Source organism: Peromyscus eremicus, chromosome 9, assembly GCF_949786415.1.
Source record: "Peromyscus eremicus chromosome 9, PerEre_H2_v1, whole genome shotgun sequence".
NCBI lineage: Eukaryota > Metazoa > Chordata > Mammalia > Rodentia > Cricetidae > Peromyscus > Peromyscus eremicus.
Window position 1 is genome coordinate 26,722,093 of NC_081425.1, and position 10,772 is coordinate 26,732,864.

A 10,772-nucleotide genomic window follows, 5' to 3' on the forward strand; every position below is an offset into this window, starting at 1 on the left:
GTTAAAGGGATAATGGATCAGAAGGACCTTTCAATTAATACAAGTTTATCACACACACACCACACACAAATACACACACATACACACACACACACATACACACACACACACACACACACACACACACACACACGAAGAAGTGGCTCAGAGGACAGGTGTCCCAGCATCTATGTCAGGTAGTTCACAGATCACTGTAACTCCAAATCCAGAGGATTTAATGCTCCATTATGGTGTATATAAGCACACACATACACACACACACACACACACACACGCACACACACGTGTGCACACACACACACACAAACACACACACATCCATCTTTAAAAAGTAAAGTAAAATATTATCTATGAATGTACTGGAAAAAGTACTTTATAATGCAAGAAATCTAATGCATTCCAAAATTGTCATAGATAGTAATTAATAGAAGTTTAATATTTAAGTATTTAAGTATGAGTAATTAATCTCCAGAATAATCAGTGTAATATTAAAAATAGACATGCTTCCAAAGTGAGGACTAACCAATGTATGTAGCACTAAAAAGGGTCTAAAGAATACCTTAAATATAAGAAACAATAAATGGAAAAACAAATATAACAGAAGATACTCATAAGAAATACAATGAAGCCGGGCAGTGGTGGCACATGCCTTTAATCCCAGCACTTGGAAGGCAGAGCCAGGTGGATCTCTGTGAGTTTGAGGCCAGCCTGATCTACAGAGTGAGATCCAGGACAGGCACTAAAACTACACATAAAAACCCTGTCTCGAAAAAACAAAAAAAAAAAAAAAAAAAGAAAGAAAAATGAAAAAAGAAAGAAAGAAAGAAATACAATGAAAAATATATAACACAATATAAGAAATAATCTAAACATAAATGATTGTATAAATTATAGGAGATAAAAAGCAAAACAAATGTCAGAAAAGTTATGAATCATTTACGTCTTCTCCCAGGAGTACTGCTTCTAAGCCTCCTCAGGAAAGTCTTGAATGTATTACCCCTCCTGCTTTTAGGGAGATATCCTTATCTACTTGAAGGTCTTGTTATGCTTTGGAGGTTATGACACATAAGGAAGCCAGAAGTCTTTTTATGAGACTATGAGACACTCTTGAAACATCTGTTCCTATACTTACTTAGAGACAAGATATTCAAAACAAAGTAATCTTTAAAAGGTCAAGAAGATTCAGTGGACTAGAGGAGTTTGCCACAGATCAGTTTGCCTTTTCCCACTATATACTCAGACAATTATATGCCACATACAGCAACAAAGTTAGATTAGCTAAACTTGCCACTGCTCTACACAGAGACTTATATTAATGAGCAAAGAATGGAGTGGAAAGATGATAAAACAATAAGATGTCAGGACTTCCCTTTCTTAGAAAAGTTAGCTTATGCAGAGGCACTATGGTGTGTCATTTGATCAAGGAACAAAAGAATACCAGGATTAAACATATAATATTCTATAAAAATACACAATATAAACATTTTATTGTGCCAAAATTTAAATAATAACTGCAGTAGCTTTGGTCTGAGAACATTTCTTGGGCACTCTGACCATTAAGAGTTAATAATACACTGATTGGGACATGACAATATGCCCTAGCTAGCTTGAAGATTTTGTTTTGGTCTAGTATCCTTGAAGCAACCAGAGGTACCAGCCTGAATATAGGTTGTCATATGCCTCTAGATTCTTAAAAATTGGGTTATGGTGTTAATTAAAAAAAATGGTTATAAAAGATAATTTTATCAATGTTGACAAAACTTAAGAGAAAATGATTTGAAATGATAAATCTGTTCTGTTATAGTTTACCAATGATGATTAAAAGATAAGCAAAAGGAAATGAAACACATGTCCAAAACCAAAAATGATATGATCTATGTTTTGGAATAACATGAATCTATCTATGCTTACTAAATTCTGTATAAGAAAAGGAGCATTATGGCTGCAAGTCAGTCAGGCTGCAAGAGTCTCACCATCACCATGGTAACAAGGGAAACTGTAACTATAACTATCTAATCTTCAACTCCATTAGAGACCTGAGAAGGATATAATATTATCCAAATAATCAGGAGTTACAGAGCAAACAACTTCTAAAACTATAGAAATGACAGAAACATTTGCCTTCCTGGACAGTCACCCAAGTTCCTCTGCAATGTTGGAGCATTGTACTCCTTGTGTAGTGGATCTTTGTTTTGGGCAACCTGTGATATTTTATTTGTGCTGAAATGTGGTAATATTTTACTTGTGTTTTAATAAATAAAGCTTGCCTGGAGATCAGAGGAATAGGAACAGTCATTATAAGTAAACAAAGAAGTCAGGCAATGGTAGTACATGCTTTTAATCCTATCACTTGGGCAGGCAGAAATCTATCTGGATCTCTGTGAGTTCAAGGCCACACTGGAAACAGCCAAGTGTGGTGGCACACACCTTAAATTCCAAGACTAGCTAACTATGGAGGTCCGGAGGTCTGTACAGACAGAAGTGGCAGAGCTCGGCAGGAAGAGGAAGTGATGTAGCTGGACAGAGAGAACAAATCAGATGCAGAACAGCAAGGCATATAGGTGTGGTTAGACAGGAAGTAGCTCCTCACATTTGGAAGCTGCTGAGTTGGTGAGGTAAGGTTAGCTGTGGCTTTCCCTAATACCTTGATCTCTCTCAAGCTTTCAACCCTATCTCTGACTCCATGTTTTTTATTTAATAAGACCATTTAGAAATTCATCTACAGCTACCAACTCACAAAATATGACATAGAAACTTATTATTAATTTTGAAAGCCCAGCCTACAGATTAGGCTTGTCCCACTAGCCCTTATAACTTAAACTAACCCATTTCTATTCATCAACATGTCACCAAATGATTCATGGCTTTTACCTCTCCTCCTGCATGTCTGTTCCTTCTGTGTCTGCTGGCAACTCCTCATTACTTCTTTCAAGAACTCTCTTTGTCCAGAAGTCCCTTATATATCTTTTGCCTAACTATTGAGCATTTAGCCTTTTATTAAACCAACCACAATGGTACATTTTCCCACCATGTAAAGGAATATCTTACAACACCCCTATGAGCCATGCTTAGTTGATTCTGTGGGCCATGTTCTACTGGTCTCCTCAAACCCCCTACAATCCTTCCTCCTTTTTTGTGCAGGGGTTACCACACTGAAACTAATGTTTGGCTGTAGATATGTGTCTCTGCTTCCATTAGTTGCTGGATGACATGCCTCTGATGACAATTAAGCTAGGAACAACTCAATGAGTATAGCAGAATTCCATTAGGAATTATTTCATTAATTTATTTTTGCCAGTAATGCTTTGTTCTATCCTGTGTCTCTGCACTCTCCAACCCCTGGTTCCTGACCAACCAGGCAATATTGGGTGTGGGTTCCCTTTCTTATTCTTGTGGCTTGAGCCTCAAATTGGATAAGTCATTGATTGGCCAGTCTCAGCTCTGTGCCACTATTACCCCAGCACATGTTGCAGGCAGGATAAATTGTAGGTTGAAGGTTTGAAGGGTTTTTTGTTGTTGTTGTTTTGTTTGTTTTTTTGTTTGTTTGTTTTTTGTTTTTTTTGTTTGTTTGTTTTTGCTGGATTGATGTCACGATACCACCACTGTAAGCCTTAGTTGATTACAGAAGGTGGCCTGTTTAGGCTCCATATTGCCCATTACTAGTCTCCACTAAGTTCAGACTTGTATATTTCAAGGAGTTTCCATTGTGCTAGGTTTCAACATCATCCTGAAATGCCCCCAACATCAGTCATCTCACCCAGTACTCTCTCTCCCCAAGCCCCGACCTGATCCCTCCTGTTCCCATTGTAATCCAACCCCAATTCACCTGTAAAACCTATTTTATTTCCCCTTCCCAAAGAGATCCATGCATCTCATATTGAGGCCCCTCCCCTTGTTGCCCTCTCTCAGTCTGTGGATTTTAAAATTATTATTCTTTACTTAATAAGTAATATCTACTTATAAGTGTATACATACCATGTTTGCCTTTCTGAGTTTGCTAATGCAGACCACTAAGAGTCACTAATTTTTTTTCCTAGTTTCATCTACTTGTCTGAAAATTTTATGATGTCATTGTTTTTAACATTTGAACAATACTCCACTGTGTAACTGTACCACATTTTATTTATTCCTTCTTTGGTTGAGGGACATCTAGATTGATTCCAGTTTTTGAGTATTCTGAAAATAGCTGCTATGAACAGAGTTGAGCAAGTGTCCTTGTGGTAGGATATCTTTGGCTATATACCTAAGAATGGTATGGCTGGATCTTGAAGTACATTAATTTCCAATTTTCTGAGGAAATATCATATAGATTTCTACAGTGGCTTTACAAGTTTTCACTCCCACCAGCAATGGAGGAGTGTTCCCCTTTCTCCACATATTTTCAAGCATAAGCTGTCATTTGTGTTTCTGATCTTATCCATTCTGACAGGTGGAAGGAGGAATTTCAAAGTAGTTTTGATTTGTATTTCCCTGATGGCTAAGGATGTTGAACATTTAAGTGTTTCTTAGCCACTTGAGATTCCTCTGTAGAGAATTCTCTGTTTATATGTGTACCTCATTTTTATTGGTTATTTGATTTGTTAATATTTAGTTTCTGAAGTTCCTTTTTTTTTTTTTTTTTTAGTTTTTTGAGACAGGGTTTCTCTATGTAGTTTTGTTTCCTCTCTTGGATCTCACTCTGTAGACCAGGCTGGCCTTGAACTCACAGAGATCTGCCTGGCTCTGCATCCTGAGTGCTGGGATTAAAGGTGTGTGCCACCTCTGCCCCCTGCTTTGACTTCTTTATATATTTTGGATATCAGCCTTTTGTCAGATGTGGAGTTGGTGAAAAAATTTTCCCATTCTTTAGGCTGCTGTTTTGTCCTACTGACAATGTCCTTTGCCTTACAGAAAATTTTTAATTTCATGAGGTCCTGTTTATTAATTATGGATCTTAGTGCCTGGAGCTTTTGGTGTTCTGTTCAGGAAGTTCTCTCCTGTGCTAATGCATTCAAGGGTATGTCCCACTTTCCTTTCTATTAGGTTAAGTTTATCTGGTGTTCTGTTGAGGTGTTTAATCCACTTGGACTTGAGTTTTGTGTAGTGTGATAGACATGGAATAATTTGCATTTTTCTACATGCTAGCATTCTTTTTAACCATACAACTTGTCAAAGATGTTTTCTTTTTTCCATTGTTTATTTCTGGTTTCTTTATCAAATATCAGTTTTTCATAGGTGTGCAGATTTACATCTGGGCCTTCAATTTAACTTTATTGATCAACATGTCTGTTTTTATGTCAATACTAGGTGTGTTTTTATTGCTATTGCTCTGCAGTGTGGGTTGAAATCAGGTATGTAATATCTCCAGAAGTTCTTTTATTATGCAGATTAATTTTAGCTGTCCTGTTTTCATTTAGCTGTTTTCCACATGAATTTGATTATTGTCTTTTCAAGAGGAAAATGATTTTAATTTTGAATTGTTTTAGTCTTTATAAATTCAGAAATTTCATGTGTTATCAAATGTAATATTACACTACCCCCCCCCACACACACACAAATACACTCACGTTAAGTTACATAATGCCCTATGTGGTCATCATCCAAGATTTAAGAAGCTCAGATAAATGCTACTGATTTCACGGTCCACTAGTATGTTCCTTATAGAGTAAGCTCACACAGTTTTACTGACATCTAATGCTTAAAGAAACAACACACCAGAAGAATGTTCTGAGAGCAGGAAGAGATACTATCAGTCCTTAGTCCTTCACATGGGGCTCAGCATCAAATTCAAGCCTTTCATATAGTTCTTGAATAATTAAAATTCAGAGAAAACAACTTCAGGAGATGAGATGAAGGAGAAAAAGTTGTTGGAGGAGGAGGAAGAGGAAGGGGAATAGAAGGAAGAAGAAGGCAAATACAAGAACAACACTAACAGGAGGCAAGTCTGAGTCCTGGAAAATGGTCCGGAGTGGTATCTCTTTTTTCCTAACAGCTTAAAACTAAACTTTTGGAATGATTCTACATCCTTTTTGAGGGAACTTTGAATTTGGAGGGTCTTCAAGTTAATAGGTTGGTCTTTAGGTATTGGACATGAGTTTTTGAAAAATTTGTGTGTAATGAGACCACCAATAATCATTAAATTCTACATTTATGACCATTGCAATGTCCCTGTGAAGAATGTATTTGTACTATTACTCTGTATGCATACAGAACAGTTGTGATATAGAGCCAAAAGATATACTTTTAGAGGTAAATAAAAACTCAGAGCACAGCTAAAGAGAAAGTGACTATCCATTTTTCCATGAACTTCCCCTTGTAATTCACAAATCATTTTTTCATGAATCAATATGTATCATTAAAATCTGAGTAGTTGTAATAAAGACAGAAGGACATTAAAGATTATGAAAGGGAAGATTATCCGTGAGTTTGCCTACTGATAATTTTATAATTGCTGTTTAAATTTGTTACTTTAGTGTTTCAAAGCCTGGGAAACTAAAATGCTAATATCACATTTACAAACTAATGCTACTTATTTAGTTGTCATAATTGCAACACATCACAGAAAACTAATATAAAATTAAATGCAATGTTTTCTTGAAATTAAATTTCATCAGAGATAATATATTAATTTAAAAAAACTGAAAACCAAGGAAAATAAATTAATTTACTTGTAAGTGTGCACATATTTGCTTTAATATGAAACTTAACAAGGTATATATATTTTCACACATATACTTCAATGAATCAAAAGAATAGTTTGTTTTGTGTTAATATTATTTGCCAAGTAAGAATACATTGATTTATTTAACAACTTGTAAGTTGAATGAAAAAAATTTAAATCCTTTGGATAAAAAGAAGAAATAATCTTAATTTAGAAATGTTTTTTAATAGCCACTTTATATTATCTATTTAAAATGAGTGTGCACATTGAAATATATTTAGTTTAATGTCTCTTCATTGTGACATACCAGAATGGACCACCAGATGGTGGTAGAAGATTAACTAATATTAACGGCCTGCTCACAGACAAGGGCATGAACATGTTTAAAATTTTACTTCGTTCTGATCTTTCCTTCAAGTACAAACATTAAGAAATGGTCTTAGGCACATAAAGTTTGGCAGGCATGAGGTAGGGAGTGGTCCTGGGAATAGATGGAGAAGGTACAAAACAATATCAAAAGCATTGTATGAAAATCTCAAAAAACTAATAAAAACATTTTTAAAAAATTAGAAATATTCTGAGCAGTGTTTTAACTATTTTGTTTCTAAAGGTAGGACTGAAGTTATTGAGATATAAAAGTTACTAATGGTATAAACACTCTCTCACTTTGAATTGCATGTTATCTCTCTCACTCAACCTTGTACAGGATAAAATCAGAACTTCTTCCCAGGCATTCTTTTTTTTCTCCCTTTTTGTTTGTCTGTAAAAGTTCATTGATACACACAGTGATTAAAGGATATCCATCCATCCATATATATATATATGGATATACATGCATATTTATATGGATATACATGTATAAATATGGATATACATAAATATAATTAAAGGATATATGTATATATATGTATATCCTTTAATCATGCATATATATGTACATATATACATATATTACCAATTTATATTTTATTTCAAATTTACAAGTGAAAAACCCAATTAATACAAATTATCTAATTTCTAGTTTCTAATGAAAATGCTGAGACAATGCATATTAAAATAAAATAGTACTTTTAAATATTTATGCTTAATAAGCTAGCTAAATGAGTTCATGGCAAGAATTCCATTACTATGATTATTTAATAGATAAAAGAAGGGTCTTGAAGTTAATTTCAGTCCTATATTCAGAACAAAGAACCTGAAATATGTTTGTCTTCGGCAATGTTCATGCTCATGTCTTTCTCTCCTGTCTTTTTCCACCAATACATTCTGAACCTTTCAAGATAACACAAGGATTGAGTCTCATCCTTTGGTTGTTGAAGTAATGTCCCATGATCATTTCAAAATTTAAATCAGTTAACTAAAATATAAACTATTGACCTTTGAACTTGAGCGCATTTACTAAATGATCACATGATTAAATGCACGATAGCTGCCATGCATTGTTCATATTTTCAGAAAGCTCTAACAAACTATTGTCTGCCTTTCTGACATCTATTTGCTTAATGCTGAGTGTTATATGCTCCACTTCAACTGAGGAAACGTGTCCAGTTTCTCAAAGCTCTTATTACTAAATTTTGATTTTCTACAAAAAAAAATCCCATTATCACTAGTTATCAGTTATAATCACAGCAGTGGAATTTAATGTCATTGCTTTTTCTTTTCTTTCTTTTTATTTTTTTATTTTTCGAGACAGGGTTTCTCCGTGTAGTTTTGGTGCCTGTCCTGGATCTTGCTCTATAGACCAGGCTGAACTCAAACTCACAGAGATTTTCTTGGCTCTGCCTCCTGAATGCTGGGATTAAAGACGTGCACCACCACCACCCGACTGCTTTTTCTTAATAGTGTAAAAATACTATAAAGCAAGAAAAATTGTGCCCCTATATTTTCATATCTAAAGACACAATATAATCAATTGCTTTAATATTTCATTTTAGATCTTGTTGCACAGTTTCCTGATATGAATAAAAGAGTAGAAAATTCCTACATCCTCACCTACTCCTTAGACTATGAGAAAACAGAAATGAGTTCTGGTTTTTTTTTTTTTGTTTGTTTGTTTGGTTTTTTTTGGGGGGATGTGGATTTTTTTTAACAAAAATGGAGAAGATAGAGGAAATCTAGTAAAAGATAAAAAAAAGTTCATGGAAGATTGAGTTAAAAAAATGGTAGCACTCCAAAAGAAAGACTCTGGTGATTCAGATAAAGGATTTGTAATTATTGATCAAAAGAGGATTAATTCTTTTCTTTAGATGCCCTTGCAGAAGGTATTGTAGCTCTACGTAGAACCAAGCAAAGAAGCATGGAGACGCTGACCATTGCTTGCCATTGGGGTAGCTCTGAACTCCTTTGATGACCTACATCCCAACTATTTGAAACAATCAGGGCTTGTCTACAAGTATATGTTGGGCAAAAAGAAGTTCACCTTATTAATAAATGTAAAAACCCTCATTTTGTCCCCCTTTTTTTGCTCAAAGAACCAAATAAACCCACACTGACTCAAATCAAGAATATGATGATAAATGTCTTGAGAGCTGTCCAAATGCTTCTGATGAAGGCTATGTTGTTCCAGGCTCTGGTGCAGCAGAATTGGCAATGGGAGGAGCTCTGATGAATTGAGCCCAGTGTGAAGGGCAGGACTCACATGGAGTCCAGGCTTTTGCAGATGCCTGGATCATTATTCCCCAGGTTCTGGCACATAACTTTGATTTTGACCTCATGGTAACCATAAAGTTCAAGCTGATCATTCAGAACCAGGTCCAGTTGTACGTGTAGATTTGAACACAGGTGAGACAATGGTAGCAGCAGAAATGGGGGTGTGGGATAACCATTGTGTAAGGAAACCACTGCTTCATTCTTGTACTGTGATTGCCACCAATGTTCTTCTGTCTGATGAAAGCATAAGAGCTGGAATATTGTCCCTGAAAAGTTGATGAAGTCTGCCTTACCTGAATCTGTAACACTAAACAATGATGTAGGAATAAAATCTCCTTTATATCCAAGGCTCTAGTAATTTTTGAATGGAATTTGCTCTCCAGGTATGAAAAAAGGATAAGTTATTTAGACCTATTCAAACTATAATCCTGTGAAATCTTACAATTTTGGTTTGTACTGAGTGTGCACACATAAAGCAGTTCCTCTTTAGCCCACTGAACAGGATGACTTCTCCGCAGTGATACTAAATTACATACTAATGTAAAATGTTGTCTATCTTATTTATCAAATGTTCCTTCAAAAATTATAAAGCTTTAATAATTTCTCCTAAATAAGACACTGTGGTAGATGGCTGTAATCCTGAACTTCAAAAATGAAATCAGGAAGATCTAGAAGTTCTGAGCCATCTCAGACTACAGGAGACCCTGGCTTAAAATTATATTTATTTTTCTTACAGATACATAAATTAGGCAGCCAACTCTCTATTAAACATCTAAATTTATAACTAATGTAAAATACAACTGGGTAATGTATAGTTTTCATAGTGACTCTAATGAATAAATAGGAGTAAAGCTACTGCATCTTTCACACTTTTGAAATAACTGCTACAATGCTCCCCTAAGGAAAGTTATACCAGGTCTCACTTAGAGGTTGGAGCAGGAGGATCACAAATCTGAAGCCCAACCCCTTCAGAAAACTTAAAAACACTAGCAGCAGAAATAGGTACAAGTTTAATGGCTTTAAGAATGACAACTAAAGAATAAGGACTCAAGTGAAACACAAGATGTTTAGACTGTTTTCAAGACTTTATTTTGTCTTTTCCCCCCCAGAGCTGAGGACTGAACCCAGGGCCTTGCACTTGCTAGGCAAGCGCTCTACCACTGAGCTGACTCCATGCATTTGGATAATTCCTGTCATGAACCATCTCATGTCATTTTTTTTCTCATCTAAATATTCTCTCTTAATTTTCTTTTTTTTATGTGTTTGATAATATATGCAGGCTTCACAATTGGAGTGTTGGGGGTGTCTCTGTATTCTACAGTGAGTGAAATAAAACACTGAAAACTGAAAAAAATTATTGATAGAAATCAAGGACTCAAAAGAGTGTCTCAATATGTCTAGGGGTCCTTAAACTCTTTGGAAAATGTTACTGGTGCCCATTCTCATTTCAAATAAGATCCATAAATACAACCAGTATATTTCT

General features: G+C 35.1%; 1 pseudogene; it reads left to right on the forward strand.

The window, feature by feature from the left end:
- Positions 1-9,567, forward strand: part of LOC131919821 (T-complex protein 1 subunit zeta-like) — a 49,297-nt pseudogene extending 39,730 nt beyond the window's left edge.
- The last annotated feature ends 1,205 nt before the right edge of the window (positions 9,568-10,772 follow it).